Below are 13,187 nucleotides of genomic sequence, written 5' to 3'. Positions count from 1 at the left end.
CTTCTGCAGACTCTCCACACCCTCCGCACAATTTGCCTTTCCCCCAATCTTGGTGTCATCAGCAAATTTCGACACCCTGCACTCGGTTCCCTCCTCCAGATCATCTATATAAATGGTAAATAGCTGAGGCCCCAGCACCGACCCCTGGGGCACCCCACTAGTCACCAACCGCCAATCCGAATAGCACCCATTGACCCCCACTCTCTGCCTCCTATTTGACAACCAATCCTCTATCCACGCTAACACCCTACCCCCAACTCCATGTCCCCTGACCTTCTGCAATAACCTCTTGTGAGGTACCTTGTCAAACGCCTTCTGAAAATCCAGAAAGACCACATCCACCGGCTCTCCTCTATCCACTGCCCTAGACACATCCTCATAGAACTCCAGTAAATTTGTCAGACACGACTTCCCTTTAATGAAACCGTGTTGCGTCCGCCCTATCAAGCAATTCCCTTCAAGATGCCTCGCATCTGGACGATTTCTGCGTCCTTCTATCTCTGGCCTCTAGTGAATTGTGATGTGGGTAAGCCGGCGTTGGACTGGCGTAAACACAGTAAAAAGTCTGACAACACCAGGTTTTAGTCCAACCTATTTATTTGATAATATACTCACTAGCTTTCGGGGTTACCCCCTTCGTCAGGTGAATGGAGAGTTCTGGCCTCAGACAGAGCATATAAAGCACAGACAGTTTAGAGATTACTGACTATTGGCAGCCATGCTTTCAGCTGCCTGCATGGGTCCTGAGCTCTGAATCTCCCCATGCCTAAACATGTTCACCCATTCCACCTCTCTCTCCTTTACGATGCTCCAATAAACCCATCTCTTTGACCAAGTTTTTGATCACATGCACTAATATTTCTTTATACGAATGGGTGTCAGGCTTTGTCTGGCTATTCTCCTGTGAAACGTCTGGTGATATTTTGCTATAGTAAAGGCTCTATCTGTAAAGAAAGAATCTGCAGGGTTATTGAGGAGGAAAGAGAGAGAATGATACAAAGTGAATTGCTCATTCGGAAAGCCAGTGTACAGAAAATGGCCAGAATGGCCTCCTTCTGCACTGTAACAACTCTGTGATTTTAGAAACGTGAATTATTGTTGATCAGGATACCATAAATATTTCTCTGAAAGAGGAGATTCACTGTGAGACTGTCTCTTAAAGAAAGGTTTCACCATCCTTTCCAAAGGAATTTAGAACCATAGATTCTCCTGTGCAGAAAGAGGCCATCCGGCCCATCAAGTCTGCACTGACTCTCCAAAACTCTCCCACCCAGGCCCATCCCTGTAACCACATGCATTTACCACAGCTAATCCACCTAATCTGCACATCTTTGACATTAAGGAGCAATTTAGCATTGCCATTTCTATCTAACTTGCACATCTTTGGAGTGTGGGAGGAAACCGGAGTACCTGGAAGAAACTCATGCAGACATGGGAAGAACTTGCAAACTCCACAAGACAGAAACTTGAGGCCAGAATTGAATCCAGGTCCCTGGCGCTGTGAGGCAGCAGTGCTAACTACTAGGCCACCCACTTTGCCAGACTCAGTTTAATGAAAGGATAGAAATTATGCCTGGTTTCTGGGTGGAAAAACGTGGAGAACAGACCAATTTTGCAAATTTATGATTGGGCTCCAAGATGCCTGAAATATATTAGAGCGCAATATGTGATTACTGAAATGTCTTTAGTGGTTGCCTGTGCTAGGCTGTTAGACTTCTAGCCTATAGGAGCTGAATACACAATCACTTCATTGCAGTGTTACTGTAAGCCTATTTGAGACACTATTTTAATTTGAAATATTATTGTCACATGTATTAATATAGATTATAAAGTATTGTTTCTTGCTGATATACAGACAAAACATCATGTTCATAGAGAAGGAAAGGAGCGCAGAATGTAGTATTACAGTCATAGCTAGGGTGTACAGAAAGATCATCTTGATGCAAGGTAGGTCCATTCAAAAGTCTGATGGCAGCAGAGAAGAAGCTGTTCTTGAGTCGGTTGGTACGTGACCTCAGACTTTTGTATCTTTTTCCCGGCAGAAGAAGGTAGAAGAGAGAATGTCCGGGGTGTGTCGGGTCCTTGATTGTGCTGGCTGCTTTTCCAAGGCAGCGGGAAGTTTAGGCAATGTCAATGGATGGGAAGCTGGTTTGCGTGATGGACTGGGCTTCATTCATCACCCTTTGTAGTTTCTTGCAGTCTTGGGGCAGAGCAGGAGCCATACCAAGCTGTGATACAACCAGAAAGAATGTTTTCTATCTTACATCTGTAGAAGTTGATGAGAGTTGTAGTGGACGTACCAAATTTTCCTAGTCTCCTGAGAAAGTAGAGGCTAATAAATAAATTTTAAACTTTAAACTTAAACTTTAAACCTGGTAAATGGTCTCTAGGTTTCCAGAAACTGGGTTTCCCTGAGTGGAATAGACATTGGGTTGTCTCCATTCAGGTTTCCTGGGTGTTACAAGCAATCCTCAGCCAACAGTCCAATCTAAGAACAAAGATACAGGAGATGTTATATATGCTTCACAACCAAGAATTCTCTGTTTTGAGTTGAAAAGCATGTGTTGACCCCAATCTCATCCAAAGGATGGAGGAGGTCAATCAGCAATGATCAGAGTCTGATTTCAAAACTGAATTTTCCAAAACTATTCACTGGGCTGGGGAGATTGAATACAGCATAACTCTGAGGAAAGATGCTAAACTTGTGTGCCTTTCATAAGAACATAAGAACATAAGAAATAGGAGCAGGAGTAGGCCATCTGGCCCTTCGAGCCTGCCCCGCCATTCAATAAGATCATGGCTGATCTGTCGTGGCTCAGTTCCACTTTCCCGCCCTCTCCCCATAACCCTTAATCCCCTCTCTTATCAAAAACCCATCAACCCGCTTCTTAAAAATATTTAGCGAGGCAGCCTCCACCACTTCAACGGGCAGAGAATTCCAGAGATTCACCACCCTTTGAGTGAAGAAGTTCCTCCTCAACTCCGTTCTGAACTGCCCCCCCTTTATCTTGAGGCTGTGCCCCCTAGTCCTACTGTCTTTTTTGAGCGGGAAGAGTCTTTCCACCTCTATCCTATCCATCCCATTCATCATCTTATACGTCTCAATGAGATCTCCCCTCATTCTTCTAAACTCTAACGAGTACAAGCCTAGTTTATTCAGCCTCTCCTCATAGCTCAACCCCCTCAACTCCGGTATCAGCCTAGTAAACCTCCTCTGCACTCCCTCCAAGGCCAAAATATCCTTGCGCAGGTGCGGCGCCCAAAACTGCACACAGTACTCCAGCTGCGGCCTCACCAATGCCCTATACAGCTGCAGCAAGACCTCCCTACTTTTATATTCAATCCCCCTCGCTATGAAGGCCAGCATCCCATTCGCCTTCCTGACCACCTGCTGCACCTGCAGGCTGGGTTTTTGCGACTCATGCGCATCAAGAAAGATGCCACATCTACTAATGGAACAGGTCCAAGTGCAGCTAGGTGATATGACCAAGGTGAGGGTGATTTACTCTGTCACTAAGTGACAGGATAGTGTCCTGGAATGATTCCAGTTCCTAATCCAAACTGGTCCCTTTGAATTTGTGTCGACTAGATTCAACGAGATTGTGTTGAGGGAAATATACCCAATGTCCTCAGCTTGATAAAGCCCTCCAAGAATACAATGTTCTTGAAACTCAATGCAAACAGTGGCTTTTGGCAGGTACCGTTCGATGAAAAGTCTTGACAACCTTTGGTATTGACAGCCTTCATTATTCCATGAGACAGATTTTGGTTTAATATTTTGCTGTTTGCTATACCTGGCTCCTAAAAGTTTTCAGCAAACAATGTCTACCATTTTGTAAGGTCTGAAAGGTGGAATCTGACACATAGATGATGTCCTTGTCTGTGGAGCAACACTCAAAGAACATGACATGAAACATAAAACTGGCTTGAACTGCTTGCAGAACTAACACTAAACAGAAAGTGTGAATTCACTGAACAGTCCGTTCAATTTTTAGGTCATATTGTGAGCAGTAAAGGCATATTAACCAACCCATAAAAGACATGGGCAATCAGTGAAGCTCATACGCTGTCATCCATTCCAGATCCTCAACGATTCCTGGGTATGGTTAATCTGATCGCAAAATTCCTGACAAATCTAACGCAAGTCAAAGAGTTCTTGAAACACTTACTGAAGGTCCTAAGCATAGTGCTGGGTGCACCTCAAGCATTCTGATAGAATTGAAGACATGCTGCTCTCACCAGATATACTGGTTTACATTCCCATCAACCACAAAGAAGGACTTGTTTCAAGAGCAACTGGATGGGTGCCACCAACCAGTCTATAACATGCCTTGGGGGCTATCTCACACAGAAATGAGATATGCAGTTATAGAGAAAGAGGCTCTTGCAGTCATGTGGGCTTGTGAGAAATTCTCTGATGACATCACCAGGCTGTAAGTCGTCACTGAGACAGATGACAAACCATTACTCGGTGGGAAGGAACTCGTCAGAATGCCCTCCCAGAATCCAGAGATTCTATTTGCAGCTAATTTGATTCGATTACATGACAGAGTATGTGCAGGACAAGCTACAAGTGAGTGCAGACACATTATCCAGTGCCACAGTCAACCATTCCATAACACAAGATGTTAATCTGATCAATAAGGTCGGGTCCTATTTCCAGCTCATGGTATCACAATTTCTAATGAGCTCCAAAACGTTCCAACAGATGTGCCAAGAGCAAAAGCAGGATGAAGACTGCACCTGCATCTGTCAATGCGCACACAATGTGTCCTGCTGGGTCATGGAAATATACTTCGAACAATGGAAGCACTTCATTGTAATTGATGATCTGCTTGCATACAATGAGTAGTTGGTAATTCTTGTCTCAGTGGCCAGAAAATCTGCAACAAATCCACCAAGGCCACATCCGTATCACAAAGTGCACAGCATGAGCCCAGTCTGCGGTGTGGTGACTGAGAATATCAAGGGCAAACAAAGAGATGATTTCATATTGCATTGCACAAATTAGTCCACCCAGTTCCCCAGGAGACTGTGGGAACATCAGAGAATGGATCTACTAATGCCCAAAGGCAATTCCTTCCTCATCATTGTCAATGACTTCTCTAGGTGGATTGAGGTGACACGTTTATACACAATGACCACAATGCTGGTCATTAGATTGTTTAACAATACATGGCATTCCAGACCAGGTGATGTCTAGACTTCCTAATCCACAGATTGCAGTCCATAAGGATAGGCAACAACACCTCCTTCATGATCATCCTCAACACCAGTGCCCCACAAGGTAATGTTCTCAGCCCCCACTGTACTCCTTAGATATCTATGATTGTGTGGCCAAATTCCCCTCCAATTCAATTTTCAAGTTTGCTTAGACACCACTGTAGGGGGTTGAATCTCTAACAATGACGAGACAGAGTACAGGAATGATATAGAGAATCTGGTGAACTGGTGCGACAACAATAATCTCCCCCCCAGTGTCAACAAAATGAAGGAGATAGTCATTGACTTCAGGAAACATAATGGAGAGCATGCCCTTGTATACATCAAAGGGGACAAAGTAGAAATGATCAAGAGTTTTTAGGTCTAGATCACCAACAACATGTTCTGGTCCCTCCATGCAGACACTAGGTTCAGAAAGCCCACCAAGGATTCTACTTTCTTAGTAGACTAAGGAAATTTGCCATGTCTACTCACACTGTCACCAACTTTTACAGATGCACCATAGAAAGCATTCTTTCCGGTTGTGTCACAGCATTGTAAGGTTCCTGCTCTGCCCAAGACCACAATATACCACAAAAGGTTGTGAATGTAGCCCAATCCATCATGAAAATCAGCCTCCCATCCATTGACTCTGTTTACACTTCCCTCTGCCTCGGCAAAGCAGCCAGCATAATCAAGGATCCCAAGCACTCATGACATTCTCTCTTTCACCTTCTTCTGTCAGAAAAAAGATTCAAAAGTCTGAGGACACGTACCAACTGACTCAAGAACAGCTTCTTTTGATTTGATTTGATTTATTATTGTCACACCTGATGAAGGAGCAGCAGTGCTCCGAAAGCTAGTGGCGTCTACCACTAAATAAACCTGTTGGACTGTAACCTAGTGTTGTGAGATCTCTTACTGTGTTTACTCCAGTCCAACGCCAGCATCTCCACATCATAATGAATTAATCCCAGGGTTAGCACTCTGCGTCTATCAGAAGGTTCAGGATCGACAACAGTGCTGCAAAAATCAACTAGTATCAGCTTACAATAGGAGACAGGATATCAGAAACCTGCCCAGGCTGAACAAAGGGGACAGAGTTTGGATCAGAGACCGAAGCAGAGAAGGCACCATCGTCTAAAGGGATGATGATCAATGAAGGTCTTACTTGACACGTGCCCCAGTAAGAACATCAAGAAAAAACAGGAAAATTCTTATCCTCATTCCTCAAGGAGAACAATCCATTTTACATTTAAAAGAACCAGATGTTGAGAGTCAAACCAACAAAGCACCAGATACTGCAACACTTATCACAGACCAACCATATCAAACCCAAGAAATCTGTAGACACAGACTTGATCAAGAGAGGCCTGAAACTTTTGATTGGATTAAATCTACAAAATCAAAGACTTGTGTGAGAGAGGGTAGTATGTAAATATAAATATAGAATATATTTGGACAGAGGTTGGAGAGAATGTTAACGTGTGAGCCTCAAGAAACATAACTGCCTACATGATAGTGTAAGAGAGTCACATTATTGAGAGTCTGGATGGAGAAAGCCCAAAGCTTGGACTGAGTAATGCCTATTCTTTCAAAACTGTAAATAGTTATATTCTTAAAATAAACTGGTTATTGTTCACAGAAATCCATGTCACTACGTTATTCCTTAGATAGTCGAAACCAACATATAATACACTGGAGTATAATATTGGTCAGTAACAATGTACTGAAGTGTAATATTGATCAGTAACAGTGTACCGGAGTGTAATATTGGTCAGTGACAGTGTACTGTAGTGTAATATTCGTCAGTTACTGTGTTGGAGTGTAATATTGGTCAGTGACAGTGCACTGGAGTGTAATATTGGCCAGTGACAGTGTACTGGAGTGTAATATTATTAGTTGAAGTGTACTGAAGTGTAATATTAATAGTCACAGTGTACTGGAATGTAATATTATCAGTTATGGTGTACTGGAGTGTAATATTGGTCAGTAACAGTGTACTGGAGTGTAATATTGGCCCATTACAGTGTCCCAGAATGTAATATTGGTCAGTCACAGTATACCGGAGTGTAATATTAGTCAGGGACAGTGCATTGGAGTGTAATATTGGTCAGTCACAGTGTGCTGGAGTGTAATATTAGTCCATCACAGTGTTGTGGAGTGTAATATTGAACAGTGACAGTGTACTGGAGTGTAATATTGGTCTGTCAAACTATACTGGAGTATAATATTGGTCCATCAGTGTACTGGAGTGTAATATTGGTCAGTAACTGTACTTGATTGTAATATGTGTGCATCACAGTGATGGTGTACTGGACTGTAGTATTGATTAGTGACAGTGTATGAAATTCTGGTTATTACTGGAACGTGGGTTGGAAAAACTCCTGTCTGCACCCAGCGTAATGTACTGTTTGTTAGTCCAGATTTAATCCTTTCTGGGACCAAGTGCAGCTTGTGACTGTTTCAGATTGGAAATCGTTCCTCAGCTGAAGATTTGAAACACAACATTTCCACCATGACCCAAAGCCAAGTATTTTGTATGGGGCACAGCTTGCTTTGAATTTCTCACAGTTCTATCGGTTTGAGTGCTTTCAATTAAAGTAGCTAAATAACATCTGATTCCTGCAGCGACAGGCATGATGACTAATTTGAATGAATAATCCCATCTCCCACTCTGTTGTTGCAGTTCCTTCATTGGAAAGCTCCTTTAACAGAGGATACTGCCCCTCACTGCTTTCCTCATCCGTGCCTTGGCTATCTCTGGCTTTGACAATTGGTCTTGAACAGCAGGTTAGGTGTAAGGATTCGCATCCTAATCAGTAATCTCTAAACTGTCTGTGCTTTATATGCTCTGTCTGAGGCCAGAACTCTCCATTCACCTGACGAAGGGGCTAACCCGAAAGCTTGCGAGTATATTATCAAATAAATAGGTTGGACTAAAACCTGGTGTTGTCAGATTTTTTACTGTGTTTACGCCAGTCCAACGACGGCATACCCACATTTTGACAATTGCAACACCAACTAAACTCGCCTCCCACGTCTTACTCTTTGTAAACTTGAAGACATCCAAAACTCTGCTGTCTGTGTTTTCCCTCACAGCAAGTCCCAATACCCTATCATACTTGTTCTTGCTGACTTACATTGGTTGCCAGTCATGCAACATTAACATTTCTGTCCATGTAGTCAAATCCCTCCATGGCCTTTCCCGCCCTATCTCTGTAATTTCCTCAGCTCCCAGGTCCACTGGGATCTTTCTGCTCTTCAAATTCCTGCCTCGTGTGAATCCTGATTATAATTGTTCCACCATTTGGAGCTGTGCGCTGAGTTGCCTGGGTCCCAAATTCCCTCCCTGTGCCTCTCCACCTCACTTTCCCCCTTTAAGATGCTCCTTAAAGCCTACCACATTGACTAAGCTTTTTGGTCACCTGATCTAATACTACCCTGGTCGCCTCACTATAGGAAGGACGTAGAAGCTATTGAAAGGGTACAGAGGAGATTTACAAGGATGTTGCCTGGATTGGGAGGCATGCCTTATGAAGATAGGTTGAGGGAGCTGGGACTCTTCTCCCTGGAGAGACGAAGGTTGAGAGCCGACCTGATAGAGGTTTATAAAATGTTGAGAGGAGTAGGTAGGGTGGATTCTCAGAGGCTATTTCCCCGGGTTGAAATGGTCGCTACGAGAGGACACAGATTTAAGGTGCGGGGAGGCAAGTACAGAAGTGATGTTAGGGGTAAGTTTTTCACTCAGAGGGTGGTGAGTGAATGGAATCGGCTGCCGTCAGTGGTGGTGGAGGCGAACTCGCTGGGGTCTTTTAAAAGACTTCTGGATGAGTATATGGGATTTAATGGGATTGGGGGTTATAGATAGGTCTATGGAGTGGTAGGTATTGATGTGATCGGCGCAACTTGTGGGCCGAAGGGCCTGTTTGTGCTGTAGTGTTCTATGTTCTATGTTCTACCCTATCTGGTTCAATGTTATACTTTGTTTATGTTCCTGCTGGGATGTTTCATTACATTGAAGGCACTCTGAAATATAAGTTGTTGTTTCCTTTGGAATTCCCATCTGAGTGCAGCCCACTCCCAGGACACAGAATGGCCAAAGCCCTTTCCCATTCACTCCTATGGTGCAAAACCAATAAGAACATATGAAATAGGAGCAGGGGCAGGCTGTTCAACCCCACAAGCCTTCCCTGCCATTCAACAAGATCATGGCTGATTTTTAATCTATGTCTCTCTCCACACCATCCTCTAATCCTTAGATTTCCTCAGTGTTTAAATATCTATCGACCGGTGCCTATACATAATACTGAGCACCCACAGCCCTCTCAGGTAAAGAATTCAATCAATTAAATGATCCACATTCACTCCTATTCTATAGAGTTGGAATATATTATCTGGGAGTGTGTCCTATCTGTAACTAGACAGAATGCTGGAGATTTGTCTGGCGTGGCAATGGTATACAAAACAAATATAAAGTGTGCATAATGAATCGAGCAATCTCCAGCTGGATTGTACCCTAGGGTTAGGTTTACTCTGAAACTGCCGTAATAGATGTGCACTAAACCCAACCCTCAGATGATCAACTGACTGCCCCAGTTCCTGTGATTTCTGATATTGCCAAGTTATCTAACACAGAAACAAAACTTGTAAAACCAGTTAGAGATCAGCAGCTTGTGATCAATCCTACATTTGATATTTGACTGGCTGACCTTTAAACCTTTTACGATGTCTTTGAGCCTCACAACCAATCACTTAAATCTTACAAATTCTTTAAGAGCTGCCTTGATCTGACCTCTGAACTTCAGTAATGAACGAGAGTCTGAGTGGAGGTTTTCATGGGTATTTAGGATTTAATGCAGGCCTCACCCAGACATGACTTGATGGAACTGGCTGAGGCTGGTCCTACCACAGGTTACAGAAAAATGGTTGAGCACAAAGAGTTTAATGGCATTGGAGGCCAATGTCTAAAGGGAAAATGAACAATACTGTATACAAAGAAGTGCCAAAGTCAGGAGAGAGAGTAAATGGTAAAAGGTTTCTGTAATTCATTGAGGGCAACTCGATGTGGCTTGACTCAAAAACAGCCAAATAAGGAATAATATATACGATAAGGTCAGACTAAATTACAATGCTCTACTCGACCGGGTTCTACACACTCTGATTCTCACTGGATTACAGTTCCACACACTCTGACTCTCACTGGCGTACAGCTCTCACACACTGTCTCTCACTGGGGCATAGTTCCACACACACTGACTCTCACTGGGGCATAGTTCCACACACACCGACTCTCACTGGGGCATAGTTCCACACACATTGACTCTCTCTGGGGTACGGGTCCCACACACACTGTCTCTCACTGGGGCATAGTTCCACACACACCGACTCTCACTGGGGCATAGTTCCACACACATTGACTCTCTCTGGGGCATAGTTCCACACACATTGACTCTCTCTGGGGTACGGGTCCCACACACACTGACTCTCACTGGGGTACGGGTCCCACACACACTGACTCTCACTGGGGTACGGGTCCCACACACACTGACTCTCACTGGGGTACGGGTCCCACGCACACTGACTCTCACTGGGGTACGGGTCCCACACACACTGACTCTCACTGGGGTACGGGTCCCACACACACTGACTCTCACTGGGGTACGGGTCCCACACACACTGACTCTCACTGGGGTACGGGTCCCACACACACTGACTCTCACTGGGGTACAGTACAAAGTGGTATTCAATCTTACTGAGACTAGATAGTTTGTAATATTGTGTTATTTAGACATGTGGGCATCGCAGTTTGTCCCAATCTTGTCCTCACCTTTGACCCTGGATTAATTTACAGTCCACACTCAGGCCAGTGGAGATGCATGCTGGAATTCTTGGTCGTTGCTGCTTTCGAACATGTTACAACTTACACTCTTGCCTGCGTTTAATGTTACTCAGTAACAGCTCATTGAAACAGCTGCAACTTTGAAACTCAAGTGAAGTGCTTGAGGAGTCAGCCAGAACTGACCTTGTCCTCTGTTGACTGATCTGCACTCAACAAGGAGACTCCTTCACACTTGTTTGTTCAGGCTATTCCACTGAAGCGGCTGCAAGGACACATGATCATAGTTACACCCCTACACTCACTCAAATACTTACAGTCACCCTCACTCACGTACACACATTCACACCTACACACTCACTCACACCCCTACAGGCACTCACACACGCTTACACTCACCCTCACACACCTATTCTCACCCACACATCCCTACGCTCACACATACCTACACTTACTCACCCACACCTACACTCACACACACCTACACTCACTCATACCTACACTCACTCACATCTACACACACTCACACACCTACACTCACTTACGCACCTACACTCACTCACACCCTAACACTCACTCACACACCTACACTTACTCTCACACCCCTACACTCACTCTCACACCCCTACACTCACTCACAAACCTGCACTCACTCGCACACACCTACGCTCACTCTCACATCTACACTCACTCTCACACCCCTAAACTCACTCACACACCTACACTCACCCTCACAACCCTACCCTCATTCACACACCTACATTCACTCATACATCTACATTCACCCTCACACACCTACACTATCACACACCCACACTCACTCTCTCACACTTATACTTGCTCTCACACTCAGACACACCCATACTCATCCATGTATTCCCACTCACACAAATGTACGTAAGAGACAAGGAGTGGCCATTTAATTGGCTCAATTGGTATTCCCAGCAGGCATTTGAGCTACCAACTTTCCATCTTTGGCAGAAAGGCATGGCAATGTTGGGGACCTACTTCAGAACCTTTATAAGAACATAAGAACATAAGAAATAGGAGCAGGAGTAGGCCATCTAGCCCCTCGAGCCTGCCCCGCCATTCAATAAGATCATGGCTGATCTGTCGTGGCTCAGTTCCACATTCCCGCCCTCTCCCCATAACCCTTAATCCCCTCTCTTATCAAAAACCCATCAACCCGCGTCTTAAATATATTTAGCGAGGCAGCCTCCACCACCTCAACGGGCAGAGAATTCCAGAGATTCACCATCCTTTGAGTGAAGAAGTTCCTCCTCAAATCTGTTCTAAACCGCCCCCCCTTTATCTTGAGGCTGTGCCCCCTAGTCCTACTGTCCTTTCTGAGCGGGAAGAGCCTCTCTACCTCTATCCTATCCATCCCATTCATCATCTTATACGTCTCAATGAGATCTCCCCTCATTCTTCTAAACTCTAACGAGTACAAGCCTAGTCTATCCAGCCTCTCCTCATAGCTCAACCCCCTCAACTCCGGCATCAGCCTAGTAAACCTCCTCTGCACTCCCTCCAAGGCCAAAATATCCTTGCGTAAGTACGGCGCCCAAAACTGCACAGTACTCCAGCTGCGGTCTCACCAATGCCCTATACAGCCGCAGCAAGACCTCCCTACTTTTATATTCAATCCCCCTCGCTATGAAGGCCAGCATCCCATTTGCCTTCCTGACCACCTGCTGTACCTGCAAGCTGGGTTTTTGCAACTCATGCACAAGGACCCCGAGGTCCCTCTGCACCGTCGCCTGCTGCAGTTTTTCTCCACGTAAGTAATAATCCTTCCTACCATTATTCCTACCAAAGTGGACCACCTCGCACTTGCCAACATTAAATTCCATTTGCCAGTTCCTGGCCCATCCGCCCACCCTATCTAGATCCTTCTGCAGACTCTCCACACCCTCCACGCAATTTGCCGTTCCACCAATCTTGGTGTCATCAGCAAATTTTGACACCATACACTCAGTTCCCTCCTCCAGATCATCTATATAAATGGTAAATAGCTGAGGCCCCAGCACCGATCCCTGGGGCACTCCACTAGTCACCAACCGCCAATGCGAATAGCACCCATTGACCCCCACTCTCTGCCTCCTATTTGACAACCAGTCCTCTATCCACGCCAACACCCTACCCC

The 13,187-nt window shown here is 44.8% G+C and overlaps 1 long non-coding RNA gene across 1 annotated transcript in view; it reads right to left on the bottom strand.

Annotated features, from left to right (window-relative positions):
* Positions 1-1,308: 1,308 nt before the first annotated feature.
* The window catches only part of LOC145356525 (uncharacterized), a 75,292-nt gene continuing 63,413 nt past the window's right edge, over positions 1,309-13,187 (bottom strand). The window contains exon 3 of the long non-coding RNA XR_013889161.1: positions 1,309-2,228. This is a non-coding gene — a long non-coding RNA (uncharacterized LOC145356525). The remainder of the gene's footprint in view (positions 2,229-13,187) is intronic.

This window comes from Carcharhinus amblyrhynchos, chromosome 21 (genome assembly GCF_965287045.1).
Source record: "Carcharhinus amblyrhynchos chromosome 21, sCarAmb.v2.hapA, whole genome shotgun sequence".
Lineage (NCBI taxonomy): Eukaryota > Metazoa > Chordata > Chondrichthyes > Carcharhiniformes > Carcharhinidae > Carcharhinus > Carcharhinus amblyrhynchos.
The sequence above is the reverse complement of the archived record's forward strand: the minus strand, read 5'-3'. Positions and strand labels throughout refer to the sequence as shown.